General features: G+C 45.9%; 1 long non-coding RNA gene and 1 other non-coding gene across 3 annotated transcripts in view; both read right to left on the bottom strand.

The window, feature by feature from the left end:
* Window positions 1–4,743: 4,743 nt before the first annotated feature.
* Window positions 4,744–4,815, bottom strand: TRNAA-GGC. Its single transcript has one exon. It is a non-coding gene; the product is annotated as a tRNA-Ala (tRNA).
* Window positions 4,816–5,443: 628 nt separating this feature from the next.
* The window catches only part of LOC116669321, a 58,757-nt gene continuing 48,217 nt past the window's right edge, over window positions 5,444–15,983 (bottom strand). For both annotated transcript variants that reach the window (XR_004326686.1, XR_004326688.1), the window contains 3 exons: window positions 6,266–6,322; window positions 5,658–5,851; window positions 5,444–5,565 (listed from right to left, as the gene is read on the bottom strand). This is a non-coding gene — a long non-coding RNA (uncharacterized LOC116669321). The remainder of the gene's footprint in view (window positions 5,566–5,657; window positions 5,852–6,265; window positions 6,323–15,983) is intronic.

Genomic DNA, 15,983 nt, shown 5'->3' with positions numbered 1-15,983 from the left:
CACAGACGTTAGTAAAATTAAATTTTATAATGTTACAAGATAAACTACAGATCTTCCTTGACTTACAATGGGATTCCGTCCCAATAAACCCACTGTAATTTGAAAATACCGTTAAGTTGAAAATGCATTTAATAGTTTAGCCTCGCCCACCTTGAACGTGCTCAGAATGCTTACGTTAGCCTACAGCTGGGAAAAATCATCTCACACAAACCTATTTCACGGTAAAGTGTTGACTATCTCATGTAGTGGGTTGAATACCGCACTGAAAGTGAAAAACAGAACGGTTGTCTGGGTCCGGGACGGCTGTAAGTGCATCAGTTGCTTCCCCTCGTGACTGCGTGGCTGTCTGGGAGCTGTGTCTGCCCTGCCCAGCATCGCAAGAAGATCAGACTGCTCATCTCTAGGCCAAGAAAAAGATCAAAATTCAAAATTCGAAGTATAGTTTCTATTAAGTGCGTATCACGTTCATCAAGTTGAAAAATGGTGAGTCGAACCATCGTACGTCGGGGATTGTCAGTATGTGAAAAACAAAAGTAATAAAAAATCTAAACCTGTAACTTCCTAATTATTCACTACACTGTATCATGACCTATGATTTACGACTGCTAACTCCGTGTGACAGACATCTCTGACGGTGTGGTACTTACATCTCTTCCTGTCTCTGCATTTACTGATGTCATGCGGATATTCTGCTTAGCCGTTGTGCAAATATTTACACCACAGAAACTGGCAAACACTTCAATGCAGACTTTTTTTATTTGTTTGCTTGTTAAACATTTACCAGCACACCACTAAGTGGAATCAATGAAACTCAAGTAAAAACAAATCTGCTAATTTGTATATAGAGATATCAGAGTATGCAGGACCACACCCACACCCCCTGCGCCTGCCAGTCCTACTAGGCCACCTTATTCAAGGCAGCAAATTGAGAGGACTTCTCAGGGCCAAGCATTCCATCCCGCAGAGTGTGGGGAAGGTGGGGGGACAAGTCATAGGAACTCACTCAGCTGTGACAGGAAGTCAGCTTCAATGTCTAGGCAAAAAGGAAGATTTATTGGTTCACCTAAATGAAAATTTCAAGGGTAGTCAATCTCCAGGCTGACTGAGCCCACAGATATGTAGTTGGATCTAGGTTTCCAGATGATTTCTTATTTTTCTCTTTCTTTCTATCTCTCCATCCTGCATTCCTCCAAATTAACTTTATTCCCAGGAAGCCTGCCCCTCTGATTACAAAACGGCTAGGCTTATATCCTGTATCTTAGCATCTCATTCTAGCAGCCGGAAGGGAAGAGTTTCTCTTTCCCCGGAGTTCCTGTGAAAGCCGAAGGGCTGGGCTCATGGGCTTTGATTGCCCGGATGGTCTGGCTCCTGGTGGGAAGGTGGCAGGCAGGAAGGGGGCTTTGATTGGTCAAGTCTGAGTCACGGGGGACCAGCTGCACCCAAACCCCACGAAACCAGAGTGCAGAGGGGTGTTTCCTATTTCTCCCATTAGGTCAAGTTCCTATTTCCAGACGAAGCAATGTAGGGGCTAAAAAAAAAAAAAAATGCACCAACTAACTGTTCATGATGAGGGTTCATGAGCACCGGGCCACGGGCTTTGCTGAGTCTGCTGCTCGCTTTTGGAACTGGGCTGCCTTCCCACAGGGTCATTGTGTGGACAAACCCACACGACGGCTGTAAAGCCCCTGGCGCAAAGTGGGCTATCCAGAATGCCGGCTGGCATTTTCCTTTCTTCGTTGCTTATCCTGACTTGTCGCTTTCCCACGAAAGAGGAACCACTGCTAACATGAGATGCTAAGACGTAGCCTGTGTACAGATTATCTCCCTCCACTCACTGTTCAACCCGCCGGCACTCAGACCCAGCAGACACCCCTTGTCCTTCAACACTCCTGCGAAGAGTGCAACTTCTCATAACATAACATCATTTCCTCCCCCGCCAGTGGCCCGAATTCCACGGAGGGCCTCTCCCTGCTGACAGGAGGAGGAAGAGACCCTAGCTCAGAGGCCATGCCCTGCAGCCAGGAACTTCCTGTCCCATGAGTCAGGAGGGAGAGGTCTGGGTGGGGCCAGCACAAACATCTGGACCCAAATCGGGACACGGCTGGGATGTGAACCCAGAGCCAGCCCACGGCAGGCTGGTGGCCCTGCTGGGGCAATGCTCCTTCTGGAGACCAAGCGGGCAACTCATCCAGCCAACAGTGAATTGACTGAGGCTCTGTGACAGGCCAGGAGCTGCTCTAGCTCTGGGGACACAGAGGGGAAATAAATAACAAGCCTCAGAAGCACCTTCCCCTCAAAGCTATCACAAGTTCCTCTCAAAAGTCAACTGCTCCACCGACCGGTTCCTGATTCTCACCCCCTCACTTGTCCTCCCCCGTTCCTCTCCGGGCCCTTGGATTATTGCCACCATTCATTTCCCGGTTTCTCTCCACCGTGAAACTGCCACCTCCATCAAGGGCCGGCACCTTCTTCATGATCTTAGAATCTTCCAGTGCCGATGTCCATAGAGGTTGCCAGAAAGGATAAACGTTCATAACAGCATTTTCATAGTAAAAAAAATAATTGCAAATAACCTAAAATGCTTAGGAATCAAGGACGACCTGAATACTTCACAGGCACAGTTATAATCACAGCAGCTGACACTCATGAAGTACCTTCTACGTGCTAGACGCTGTTTTAACAACTTTACATGCCTCATCTCATTTAATACTCGCACAACTTCTCTGCTGTAGGCTCCTATTTTATCCTCATTTTACAGGTGTGGCTCAGAGAGGTTAAGAATTTGTTTAATGTCACACAGCTAGTTTAGTGATAGGGCCCGAGTTTGCAATCACCATGCTAGTCTAGGATTACTTGGAGGGTTAGGTATCCTTTAAAAGGCGACAGCATAAACACTGGACTGCATCAGGATGTATCTGCGAAGATATTTACTAAAAGAAGTTAAATGAAAGAGGCTTAATATACGCACGCTGATCAAATCCCTGTGAAAACATGTGGATGTGTCGGACATGATGATCAGGGTGAGGAAGTGGGGTTTCTCATCTCTTTGAGGCTTCCTTTCTCTGCAAAGTTGTGTATAATTTTTTTTTAAGATATCTACCTATGCGTTTTATGCCCCTGAGGATGGGCAACCTACTCTCTAATTTGATACGTGAATCCTTGCTGAGATGTTCGGGCATGAGACTGGCCTCAGTTCTGCTCCTTCCCAGCAAAGGCATTTTACAGGGATCTTCTGAAACAAAGCCTTGGCTGAAGGCTGGCTTTGGGGTGTGCGATTGGCTCTGGGGAGTCCTCAGAGATGGAGGAAAGGGCTTCCGGGTGACGGGGATGGGGGATCCTTGTGAAGTGTCACAGAAGTGTCAACTCAGTTACAAAAGCTACTTTCCCGCCCCCTCTGCTCTGTGTTATCCTCCCAGCCCTCAAGTGCCCCGGGTGCTTTAAGAAGGGGTGGAGACAGGAAAGCCGAGGTCGCTAGTGTTGAACTGAGGCAACTCTGGATGGGCAGACAGGAGTCCTTGGGGAGGGGCGGTAGGAGCAGAAGGCTCACCAGGGAGTGAGTCCAGGTCAGGCAGGTACACACTGCTCTGTCCAGCTCTGGCCTGATTTCCTTCCTCTGGCCTGAAGAGCTTCCCAGAAGCAGAAGCGATCTGAAAATTCCCCCTGAGCTGGAGTCAGCCTAGGAAATACTGAAGGAAATAATGCCAAATGCCAGGTGGAGAGGAAAGAGAAGACAGGAGGCGTGGGCAGGAGGGCAGGGAGTGGATAACACCCATAGGTGCAGCCTGCATAGGAGTGGGGGTGTGACTGGGGGAGGGGGTGTGGAAATTCTGCTGCCTGAAGTTGATCATATTTATGCCAAAGAAGCCTGGTGAATGGGAGCACCATTGCCAGCTTCAAACACTTAGGTAGACACTCATGAGAAAAGAGACGGAATGTGCTCTGTCTAGAGCCTTGCTGCTCTAAGAGTGGTCCAAGCAGCATCCGCTGGGTGCTCAGAGACACAGAATCCCAGAGCCCTCCAAGATGCAGCGAATCCAAACGTGCGCCTGAACAGGATCTCCAGGTGACCTGCGAGCACGTGAAACCTGAGAGGTATGGCTCTGGGGCAACTCCACTTGCACTGTCGTTCAGAGACCAGTGCCCATCTCTGCACTGTTTGCTGATGGTCTCCCACAGGATAAGGACAGAAACTGAGAGTGTTGGGAAGCTTTTAAAGTCATCTGACAACTGCAGTGACACCCAACCTCCTGGTCGGTGGACCACACGCTGCCCGTCTTTAACGCTGCAGACGTGGCATGAGCCGAGTACTCAGCACGCCCAGCAGGGCTCAGAGGCGCCAGGAGGGCTCGCTAAAGTGCAGCCAGCTGAGCCCATCCCCAGACTGTCTGAGTCATTAGTTTGGGGGCGGGGCCTGGGAATCTGCATTTCCAACACACTGCCAGAAGACGCTGATGCTGCTAGTCCTGGGGTCGCAAGCTGAGAATCACAGCACAGACTGGAAGACAGGCCCCAACCAGTGGCTAAGAGTTACAAGACCCAGATTCCTGCTTAATAGAAGGAAGAATGTTCTAACAGTGGGCGTTGTGTAGCCCAGAAACAGGTGAGCTTTCCCTTTACAAAATGCGTTCAGTCCTTGCCTCCCTCAGACCTCACAACAGCCCTGAGACAGAGCAATAGCAAGTTGTTACATGATTGTTTCTATTTTTTTAAAGCACCTTATTTTTAGTTTTTTTCTCTCCTTAACAGAGGCACTGGGGATTGAACCCAGGACCTCATGCACGCCAAGCACGCGCTCTACCCCTGAGCTATACCCCTCACCCCGCTATCGTTTCTGTTTTTACAGATGAGGAAACTGACTTGTCCAAGGTCAAATGGCAGAACAGGTCCACACACTCAATAGCTCAGATGGAGCCTGAGGGGCCTCCCTTCAGGTGATGCTGAAGGGATTCTGGCACTGGGTGGGAATTTGGGTCTGACGGTTTTAAGGCCCCTTCAACCTTAAAGAAACTGGAGCCTCTTTCATGAATTCCAGCCATTAGGCTTCACTGGCGCTCAGGCAGATTTATGACCCCACTACCCTTCTGCCCCAGAGGTGAAGCTCTCCTTCCACTGGGAGTCAGGCTCTGGGCCAAAGAACTCAACTATCTTAAGCCTCAGACCCTAGAAGGGGTGCTGTGGTGGTGGCTGACAGCTCTCAGCCAGGTCCCTCCCCAGGTATTGCCCTCCACCCAAGAAAGCCACCTCACCCAGGATCATGCCCCCGTCCCCAGGGCAGTCTGCACGCAAAGACCAGGCAGAGAGGGTAGCAGGGATGATCCCCTTGCCCAAAGCAAGATAACACAGAAGAGCCATCTCAAGTCCACAGTCCAACCCCCACCCCCGCCCCAAGCCCATGGGATCGACGGAGACCCCTGTTGTGACTGCATCACAATTCACGACTTCTCCCATGACCAACCCGCTGCCTTTATTCCCCTGTGGGTTGTTCAGGAGACCCAGAGAGACAGAGTTCACAGCTCCCAGTGTATGAGCTATACGGTCTTGGGCACAGCAAACCTGTTTTCCCACCTGTGAAATGAAAATAATAAAGTCAATTTCATAGGACTGTAGTGGGAATTAAGAGACAGTTCATGGGACATGATTAAAAAGCCCAGGCTCACCTTCAGCACTCAATTAACAGCAGTAGCATCACCGTCGTCATCATCTCGGAGGCTGATCATTCCTCGGGAATCACCAAATACTCTCAGGTGCAGCCGAGTCAGTGTCAGAGTGCTTCAGTCCTCCAAGTGTGGTCTGTGGACCTCTGGGTCTTGAAGTCCCTTTCAGAGGGTTTGCCAGGCCACAGCTATTTTCACTGTAATTCCAAGATATCATTTCTCTTTTTCGCTGTGTTGACATTGGTACTCACAGTACAAAAGCAGTGGTACCAATCTATCTAGTGGGGCTAGAGAGCAAGGAGGACTGTCGTCCACACTTCTACACCGATGCTGCTACTTCTGGCCAAGCCTCTGATGAACAGCTTTGGAGTCAATGTGAATGTACCTGCTGCACTGAGGGCCTGGGGCTCTGTACCTTGGCTTTCTGGAATCCTCCATTTCCTCCCCCACTCCAAAAAGCAAGCCCATGAGGCACCTCCCCAAAGCATCACATCTCTCGCAAGCTTACAAACACTTGTTTTTCCACTCAGCCTACCTAGGCTGTTGTAAATGATCTGTGGTCCACCCACTGCCTCCAGCACTATAGAGCCCAGAGAGGGCGAGACACGCACCTGCTCTCCTCATGATGGTAAATGGCTACTGTAACCCATGGGGGGCGCTCCAGGGCCCTGGAGAGAAACAGTGCAACAAAGATGGTGGTGAGACACTTAAGTCAGGATCCCGTATTTCTTGGCTGTAGACACTTATGGGAGTGAAATAGCTAAGGAAGAAATAATTCCCAACTTACCCAAACTCTTACAGAGAACAAACCAACCAAAAAACTGCACCCCAGCTCAGTTGATGAAGCCAATGTATATAAATGTTGATATCAAGACAAAAGTTACATGTAAATCTCAATCATGAATATGAGCACAAATGCAAAAAAATTCCAAAAAGTTACACTAGCAAACTGAATCCAGGAATATATAACAAAGATAATATATCCTGCGAAAAGACCAGGTTTATTCCAGGATGGTAAATGGGACTGAACATTATAAGAATCAATTAGTGGTAACATTCTACATACACAGATTGAAGGAGAAAAATCATGTGATCATTTCAATGGGTGCAGAAAAGAAATGTTTGATAAAATTCAATACCTGTTTACCATTTTAAGTGTGTACCTCCATTTGCTATTAAAAAAAGAAATGCTCCTTCTTAAACTAGGAATAAAAGGGAAATTCCATGATCACACAGAGTCTTTGCCAAAAAAGCTTGTAAAAAACATCAGCCTTAATGGTAAAATGTTGAAAGCTTTTTCTTTGAGATCAGGAATAAGACATGGGTCCCCTCCATCATTATTTTTATTAATCAGAGTACTAGAATTTCTGCCTAATATAACACAGCAGGAGAAAGATACAAAAAAATACAAGGGTCAGGAAGGAGGAAACAAAACTGTCATTATTTGTCGATTGTATTCATCAAATTTTCTAAGAAATCTACATATACAAATATCACAACTAACAATAATTCTTATTTATTATTAATAGGGGTTTAGCGTGGTAGCTGTTTTCAAAAATAAAAATACACTAAATGCAATGAGGTATCCTGGATTGGATCCTGGAACAACAACAAAAAAAAGGACACTATTGGAAAAACTGGTGAAATCCAAATAAAGTCTGGAGTTTAAACAGTAATGCCCTAGTGTTGGTTTCTTAGTTTTGATGGGTGTGCTGTGGTTACGTCAGATGTCAGCACCAGGGAGAACTGGGCGAGGGGGATATCCGAACTCTGTGCTGTCTCTGCAACGCTTCTGTAAATCTAAAATTAATCCAAAATTAAAAGTTTATTTATAAAAAATTAGAAACCAAAAAGCACAAATAAATTGGACTTGTATATTCCAGCACGAAATGGGTAGACAATGGTTTTTTAAATTATACTATTTATAATTGAATTTTTTCAAATCAATTTCCTAGCAGCAAATAAAACAGAGCACCTACAAGACAACTACAGAAAAAAATGATAGAATGATTAAATTTTAAATTATTAAGAGCTGGTTTAAAAAATCCTGAAACAAAGATAGAGCACATTCATTGATTAGAAGACACTACAGAATAAGGGTGTCATTTCCTCCCAGATCAATTTATAGATTTGGTACGATCCAAATTAAACGTTTCCACCGCCTTTTTCTTCTTTCCTTCCTTCCTTCCTCCCACACACTTCCTCCTCTCTCTTTTTTCTCTGTCTCAGTAGCAGTTAAAAAGTTAATCTCACATTTTATAAGGAAATGTAACAGACCAAGAATAACTAAGGCATCCTTGAAAAACAAGGTGGAAAGATTTGCTTGCTTTACCAAAAGGGACCCACGGGGCATAGGAAAGAATGGTTTTTTGTTGTTTGTTTTTTTTCCCAATAGAAGCAGTTTAGTTTTAACAAGTAGGATGCTACAGAAAATAGCTAAGATTTGAGTGCTCCCACTTGCCAGGCACCGCTCTAAACTTTTTTTGTATATGTACTCACTCAATCTCCACAATGTTCCAAGGACATAGCTACTGTTCTTGCCCCGTTTACCATCATTAGGAATGCCAGCGAGAACAAGGCACGGCCAAGGCCCACAGCGGAATCCCTGGTCCCCAGAGGACTCTGGCTGCCAACAGCCTCCAGAGAGATGTGGGCACACACCGAGCTCCCTATCTGAGCGGACCTGCCCTACACAGGTTATCTCCAGAGCAGGACCCAGGATACCACGTGGGACCTCTAAGGGCTTGTTTCAGGCTCAAATTAGCCCCTGGCACTTACTCACAAAGCTCTGGAAAGTGTGTGTGGGGTGGGGGGTTGAGGGGAAGGGAGCAGGGAACTGAGATGCAGACAAAAACTTCCTAGTAAATTAGGATTCCTACTGGTGCCAAGAACTGGGAATTCCCAGAATATTTCCTTTTGTTTTTTCCTCTTTAGCCTCTGTGCCCTTCAAAAGACCCCTGGCATCTAAAGAAAGCTTCTATAATTCTGCTTCCAAACGTTATGTAAATCACCCCCACCCCTTCTTTGGAGGGCCAGGGAGGAACTGAGTAGGGAAGGGGTGAGCGCTGCCCTGGCCAGGCAGAGTCTAGACGGCAGCGCGGTGCGGGTAGGGGCCCAGGGAACTATTACAACGTCTCCCCATAAAAAAATGCAAGCCTTGGGGGCCGGGGGCAAGTGATGCCCAGATCACCCAACTCATGTCATCAGCTATGAGAACTTCTGGGGAGGAGGGACCACTTGGACTTGCATGTTTCCAGGCTGGCCTCGGACAGTTAAGCCAGGGGCACACCACCGCGGGAGGCTTCCTCACCACTGCCCAGGGCGGGCAGAGGACGGGGGCAGCTAAGAGGTCTGGGACTTGATTGTAACGTTTGTCCTTAGACTTCATCCTGTATGAAAAATGTCGGTTGCCCTTGAAACTAAGGATCCAGGGGAAATGGTACGCACCAAAGAATGTGTGCTCTTCCCTTGCCAGACAACCCCCCAGAGTTAATAATAACACTACTACTAATAATAACAACAACTATTATTTATATTTATTGAGTGCTTGCTATGTCCTACACACCTTTTAAGCTTTCACACCCCCTTGAGCCCCATGAGGGCAGGACTACTGTGCCCATTTTGTAGACTTAGAAACAGGTTCAAATTTGCCCGAAGTCACCCTGGAGCCTGGATGTGACCCTAGGGGTGACTCCAGAGCCTACACTCTCCTGCACTTCGGTACATGGCTCCTTGAATAGAAGGCAGGCAGAAAATCCCAGCCTGGCGTTCTCCACAGGCCCTTTAGTCACTCTCCAGACTTTGCCTGAGCCACTCTGTAGGACCTTGGGGTCACGGGGGCGGGGGGCTCCCTCGGGGCAGCTGTGGTCCAGCATTTGCTAGGTCTCTGTCTTACCCAGAGGCCCTCGGGGCAGGTTCTCAGGGCTGCAGTCAGTGCCAGCTTCTCCCTGATGCATCCACCCCCTCACCATGGTGGGCTCTGGGACCCCACTGCAGGGGCGAGATGCCCTGTTGATCCAGCAGGGATGTGCTGGTTCACAGAAAGTCACGTGCTGTGACTCAGGCACACAGTGACATCCCAGACTTCCTACCTCCAGACCTGACTACGTCGTGTTCCCTCGGGGGCAGTTCTAGCCCTCTGGTCAGGAGGTGCAAGGTGTGAAACAGACACTGACCATCATCCTGCATTTGGGGTTAGAGAATGCCTTCTGACGCCCAATCACTCACACACACACACACACACACACACACACACACACGCACGCTCCAGAGCTCCTTACTTCCTGTGAACCACAATGGCTTTCCTTATCCCACAGAAGAACAAAGCCATTTTCAGCCTTAGCCTGTACAATCATTGCCAGCCTATTTCCAGGCACTTGTGAGAATCCTTTTCATTACCGCCGACTCCTCTTTCTGCCCTGCCAGTGTGTTGAGGCTTTTCCGTAACCGCCTTTCCCTCTGCCCGCAGCTTGGATGTATGCCCCTCAGACCCCCGCCGCTTTTTCTGCCTCGCTCGCCCCTCTCTCATGCTGCCTTTCATGGCTAAGACTGATCTCTGCCCAGCAGGTTTTGTGACGCTTCCTGCCACAAGTCTTTCATCGCCAGCCTGTCTCATCTGTGGTATGTTAATAGGAGCGCCCTGTGGGAGGATTCGCCCCTTCTCGCCCCTTAGCCCTGGAAAGTTCTTTTCTGGTGCACCAGGCCTGCCCAATTTCTGTCAGTATCGGTCCGCCGATTTATTTTCTTCTTTGTTGACTTTACCCTCCCTGGGACCAGACTGTCAACTCTGTGAGGACAGGCACCCATCCTGTCATGTTCGAGACCACATCCCTGGCACCTGGGATAGTGCCAAGCACACAGCAGCGGCTCAGAAAATATCTGCAGAATTTGCTAAACCCACCAACCAGACATCCTTAACTGTTCAAGTCGTATCACAACATAAATGCACCTGTGAGGCAAAATATAATGGAGCGGTTCAGAGAGCAGGATGTACAAACTATTGTATATAAAAGAGATGAACAATAAGGTCCTACTGTACAGTTCAAGGCACTATATTCATTATCTTGTCATAACCTATAATGAAAAAGAACATATACATGTATTACTGAATCACTATGCTGCACACCAGAAACTAACACAAATTGCAAATCAACTAGACTTCAATTTACAAAAGAGAGACGGGAGCAGGATGTGAATGCTGGCTCCACAAAAAAAAAAAAAAAAAAAAGAAAAGAAAAAGAAAGAAAGAAAGAAAATAAACAAATGGGGTTATCAGCAGTACCTACTTCAGGGTTACCGAGAAGAGCAAATGAGTCAATACTTGTAAATCACCTAGAACTGGCTCTGCCATGAAGCGAACATTCAGTAAATGCTAATGGCAACTGTCATTATTCACCCTACAAACTCAGCGTGTACTAGGAGCAAAAAGATGGAAAGGACGTTATCCTGGCATGTAAGGCAGCCAGACAAGGTGCTATGGGAAAGGAATGAGAGGTTGCAGGGTCCCTGGGACCAAAGCAACTATTCCTGCCTGGGGGCACTGGGAAAGGCCAAGCTGGGTCTTCAGGGCTGACCAAGAGATGGCCGTGTGAGACGTGGGAAGGGGCCTCGCAGGCATGTGACTGAGGCGTGGGGAGGGAGGCAGAGATGAGGCGGGAAGGGTCCTTTCAGACTTGACTGCTAGAGACTAAGTAGATTATACTTAGTGTACAATTAAAATAAAATACAAGCTATCTACACAGGTTATTCAAAACTCTGTCATGAAAATACCCCTCAGCTAGGTTCTCCCTTTCCTAATCTAAAGGTCCAAAAGAATTTCCTCTTGTATTTTTTTTAAATTCGGGAGGAGAGGTAATTAGTCTTTTTTTTTTTTTTTAATGGAGGCGCTGGGGAGTGAACCCAGAACCTCGTGCACGCTAAGCACATGCTCTACCACTGAGCTACACCCTCCCCCCTAGAATTTCCTCTTTTCAAAAGCATAGAATGTCACAAGGGAATAGTCAATGTTTCCAACCCTATTCCCTAAAGCTGGTGCCTTTTCAACTATCTTTAAGGTAATTATAAATAAGCTTAAGACAATTATTAAAAAGACCTTAGAGGAAGCAGAGTGAAATCTATAATCAAACCATATGATCAGATCATAAGCAGTTTTCAATTTGCCAAACCTTTAGCCTTTCAAACTAATAACAGCCTCTTCGGCACCATCTCAATAATTCACTCATTCAACAGATATTTAATGAACACCTATTATGTGCTCGGCACTGTTCTGGACCTTAGGAACAAAAGAGCCAGAAATCCATACCCTCGTGGAGCTTGATTCCAGGGGAAGATCATTTTTAACTTGCTACTGACAGAGATATACGTGGGGTTTGCAACAACAATATTTTGGAATTCCTTTAAAGGATTTAATGCATTAAAACTCAAGTTGAGAGGTATTTGGTGTGTGTGAGAAATTAGGAAAACTCAACTGGGAAGATGGCCAGAGGAGTCTTTTTTGTTGATTGGGGCTGCTGGCTTCTCATATCTTGTTTTTTCCCAAGGTCAATATCTAAGACCCGTAATCCACCTTATTCCTCACTATGGTCCTTTAACTAAACGCGGGCAGACCACACCATTTAGAAATATGTTCAGCTGCAAGTATCAGAGAGCTCAACTACAAAGTTTTAAACAATGCGGACATCTGCTGGAAGAAGGCTCACTGTTTGGCAGCTCAGCTGTATCATCCTGGCTCTTTTTTTATATTTCTGTTCTTCCATTCTTAGTGTGTTGACTTTTCTTTCACATACTCGTAGCATTGTGATCCCAAGAAGGCTGCCCTAGCGCTAGACATCAATTCTGCATCCAAGATGGGGAAAAACAGGGGAAGATGACATCAGTGAGCGTTCAACTCATCTCTTATTTAAGGAAGAAAAATTTTCCCAGAAGCCCCAAGTAGACGTCTTCTTCTCATTGGCCCAAACCAGGTCCCATGGCCACATATGACTCAAGGGAGTCTGGGAAAATCTGTACTTGGTTTTTCAGGTCCTGTAATTGGAGGCAGCAAGAGCAAAAAGGGCGGCCAGAAATGGCTTGTATAGGCAAACAACCATGTCTGCCAGAATAGCCAGAGAAACCACAAGACACCAGACTGAAGGTTGCTCAAGCCATTTTAGGCTGGGAAATTTTTACAAACAGAAAAAAAAAGGCACATTTCAGATTGAGTCCAAATATTTTGACTTAGACCAGAGCTAGGTCCATCTTAGGGAAAACCCTAGGCTGGAAAGCCCCTCTGCTGAAGGAAAAGCCCCTGTGTCCAGAGGTAGGGCACAGCTGGAAACTCTGCACCAGGAACGTGGATGATGGGTTATACTGGGGAGTCAGCAGAAATTGATACTATGCTAATAATGTGGCTTCGTCAGTAGTCAGGGATCAAAAGCTAGAGGAGGGGGCATCTCCCATCTCATGTTGATCACGTAAGCCCATCGATCTTGAACATGATTGTGTCAGGAATAAGGATGGGACTGAGGGAACCAAGTCCACTTTCCCATCAAGAATATCCTTTTTCCTGACCAGCTGAACTGTACCCTTTACCCAAGTTATGTAAATACTTGCTACCACCATTATGAGTCCAAAGGTCTCATTTATGCTGATTCATGGGGCTTTGGGCGTCCACACACTGGGAAGTTGGGAAGTGACAATTCAGTCAAAACAGAAGTTTGGCGTGATACAGTAAAAAGGAAAAGAAAAAACCCAAACAAAGTTTCATGTGTGTCTCTGTACATGTGTTTGTGAGAAAACACACCCACATACAATGTTAAAAGGCCACACTGCCCTGATTACACCCTAAGTCCAGGCCTGTCCTTGTAGCTCTGACCACATTCAAATGTCTTAATTCAATAAGGGATTTTGGATAGCCACAATGTCTTTCTTTCGTCCGGACGACCTAAACCAAGTTACTTTGGGAAGAGAGTAGAATTCATTATCATGCTGCCATGATTGGAGACATTTTCAGAAAAGTGAGCGTCACCCAGATTTATCCATCTCTTCATCTATTCAGCCATCCACCCATCCATCCAGCCACCTATCCACCTATCTATTTATCCACCCATCGCACCCTCACCCATTCATCCATCCACCTATCCATCCATCAACAAACGCCCATTCATTTCCTTCACTATCCTCTTGTCTTCCCTGCCTCACAGAGATGCACTGTCACCCTCTTAGTCTTCACTCTTCACGGGGGATGCCTTTCTCCCTTCTCCATTTCGTGAAAACCCACCGATCCTTAAAATCCAGGTTCAGCTCTTTTGGAAGGTGCTTCCTGGTGCTCCACTGTAAGCCCACGGTGTCAGCTTCCATGTTAATTCTTATGGTATTTATGTTTTGCACCCCCTTTTATTATGTAATAAATCCCAGCCTTCAACATCTCTTCACTCCTGTATTGCATTGCTCTTGTCTCTTGTGATTGAAACATTCTGTATTATTTTTTATCTCCCCAAGTAAATTGTAAACTCTGTGAGGAGAGAGACTATGGGTTTCACTTCTTTGCCACCTCCCTCTACAGCTGGCCTTTTGCATAACAGTATGCAAATTGTAGGCACTCAACAAATATACGTTGATTGGGTGCAGTTTCATCTGTGGAGTGGGGATAATATTGGTGTTATGGGAATTCTGTGAGGATTAACTGAGACAGTGTACGTTAAAGACTCTTCTTACACTGCAGAGTCCTAAAGACATTATTGATAATATTGCTTTACTTTAATAAAAACAGTAAGAGGCACTTATGTTTTTGCTCCTTTGCTAGAATAAGAATTCCAAACCTAAAAAAAAAAAAAGAAAAAAAAAAAGACACTAATGAACTTATCTACAAAACAGAAATAGACTCACAGACATAAAAAACAAACTTACAGTTACCAAGGGGAAAGAGGGTAGGAAGGGGTAACTTGGGAGTTTAAGATCTGCAAATATTAACTACTATATATAAAATAGATTTTTAAAAAATTTCTTCCATATAGCACAGGGAACTATATTCCATATCTTGTAATAATCAATGATGAAAAAGAGTATGAGAATGAGCATATGTATATATATGTGTGTGTGACTGAAACATTATGCTGGCCAGCAGAAATTGACACATTGTAACTGACTATACTTCTATTTAGAAAAAAAGAATTCCATGAAGGCTGGGACAATGTTCCATCCACCATCCGGTACCCTAATGATGCTGTAAGTACTAATGAAATGTTTGTTGAGTATATCCTTGTTCATTCAGACTGCAGATAACCTAGCATATAGCTATTAACTCTTATTATTTTTATAATTGGATTAGAAAACATGTCAAGCGGTTTTCGGCTGCCCAAACAAAGCAGAGTCGTGCAGTAACTAGAGAAGTAGGAAACTCTGGCTCCTCCTCTCCTAGCCTCCTGTGAAGCTCAGGCATGGCTGGTAACCTAGACTCCCGTCAATCAGAGGCACAGGTTTCTAGGCTTTGAATAATGGGGAAGGAGGGGAACTGAAGGTGAGAAAGAGGAATGAGGTGGGGTTAGGGGGCGGGCGGTAAGACAGTGGCAACGTTACAGCTTCGGTGTCTGGTGTCCAGGCTAGACAGTCAGCAATGCAAGCGCTGCTCTCTGGAATTCAGTGGTGCTGCCAGCAGGGTTTTTTGTTTTGTTTTGTGCTGAACCAGTTCTATGGCATGATTTTTGTTTTTCTCTGACTGCAAATCCCTGCTTTGTCTCTGCCTATTTGCTTTGCCTCGTTATATGATCTTTCTGAGAATTCTGTGAACCACCCAATAGCCTCCAAATTACGTTTCTCCTGCTTCAGTAATTTTCTGTGCTTATAACGAAGAATCCTGACTACTTAAGTGTCTAGCCTGATGCCTGGCGTGAGTGAGAATTTTGTATTGGTTCTTTTCTCTTTTGGGCTCCTTATCCTCCAATTCTTTCCTTCCACTCAAGTTTCACTCTAACTACATGATGCTCTGATCAGTGGGAGGAAAACCTCTCTCATGTAAAGAAAGCATGGAGCCACTCCATTCTATAATCATCTGCTCCACTAGATCCCATGGAAGATCATTCCACAGGCTAATAAACTTGGGGTGGAGGGGTGAGCAGCAGGGAATTTCTAAAATTGCCCTTTATTTTTAAGATAAAAGGAGTTTTGACAGCAAACATAAACTTGTTCACTAAACCCCAAAACATGGTAATAGGGGACATCTGTGAATGCCTAGCAGGATCTGGGGACCAAGAAACAGAGTGCTCATTTATATGGTAATGATCTTTTGGACTTCATAAGCTGGTGGACCTGATTAAGTACCCAGAAGAGGTAGAGCATACCAAAATGTTTGGG

Source organism: Camelus ferus, chromosome 16 (genome assembly GCF_009834535.1).
Source record: "Camelus ferus isolate YT-003-E chromosome 16, BCGSAC_Cfer_1.0, whole genome shotgun sequence".
Classification (NCBI taxonomy): Eukaryota; Metazoa; Chordata; class Mammalia; order Artiodactyla; family Camelidae; genus Camelus; species Camelus ferus.
The sequence above is the reverse complement of the archived record's forward strand: the minus strand, read 5'-3'. Positions and strand labels throughout refer to the sequence as shown.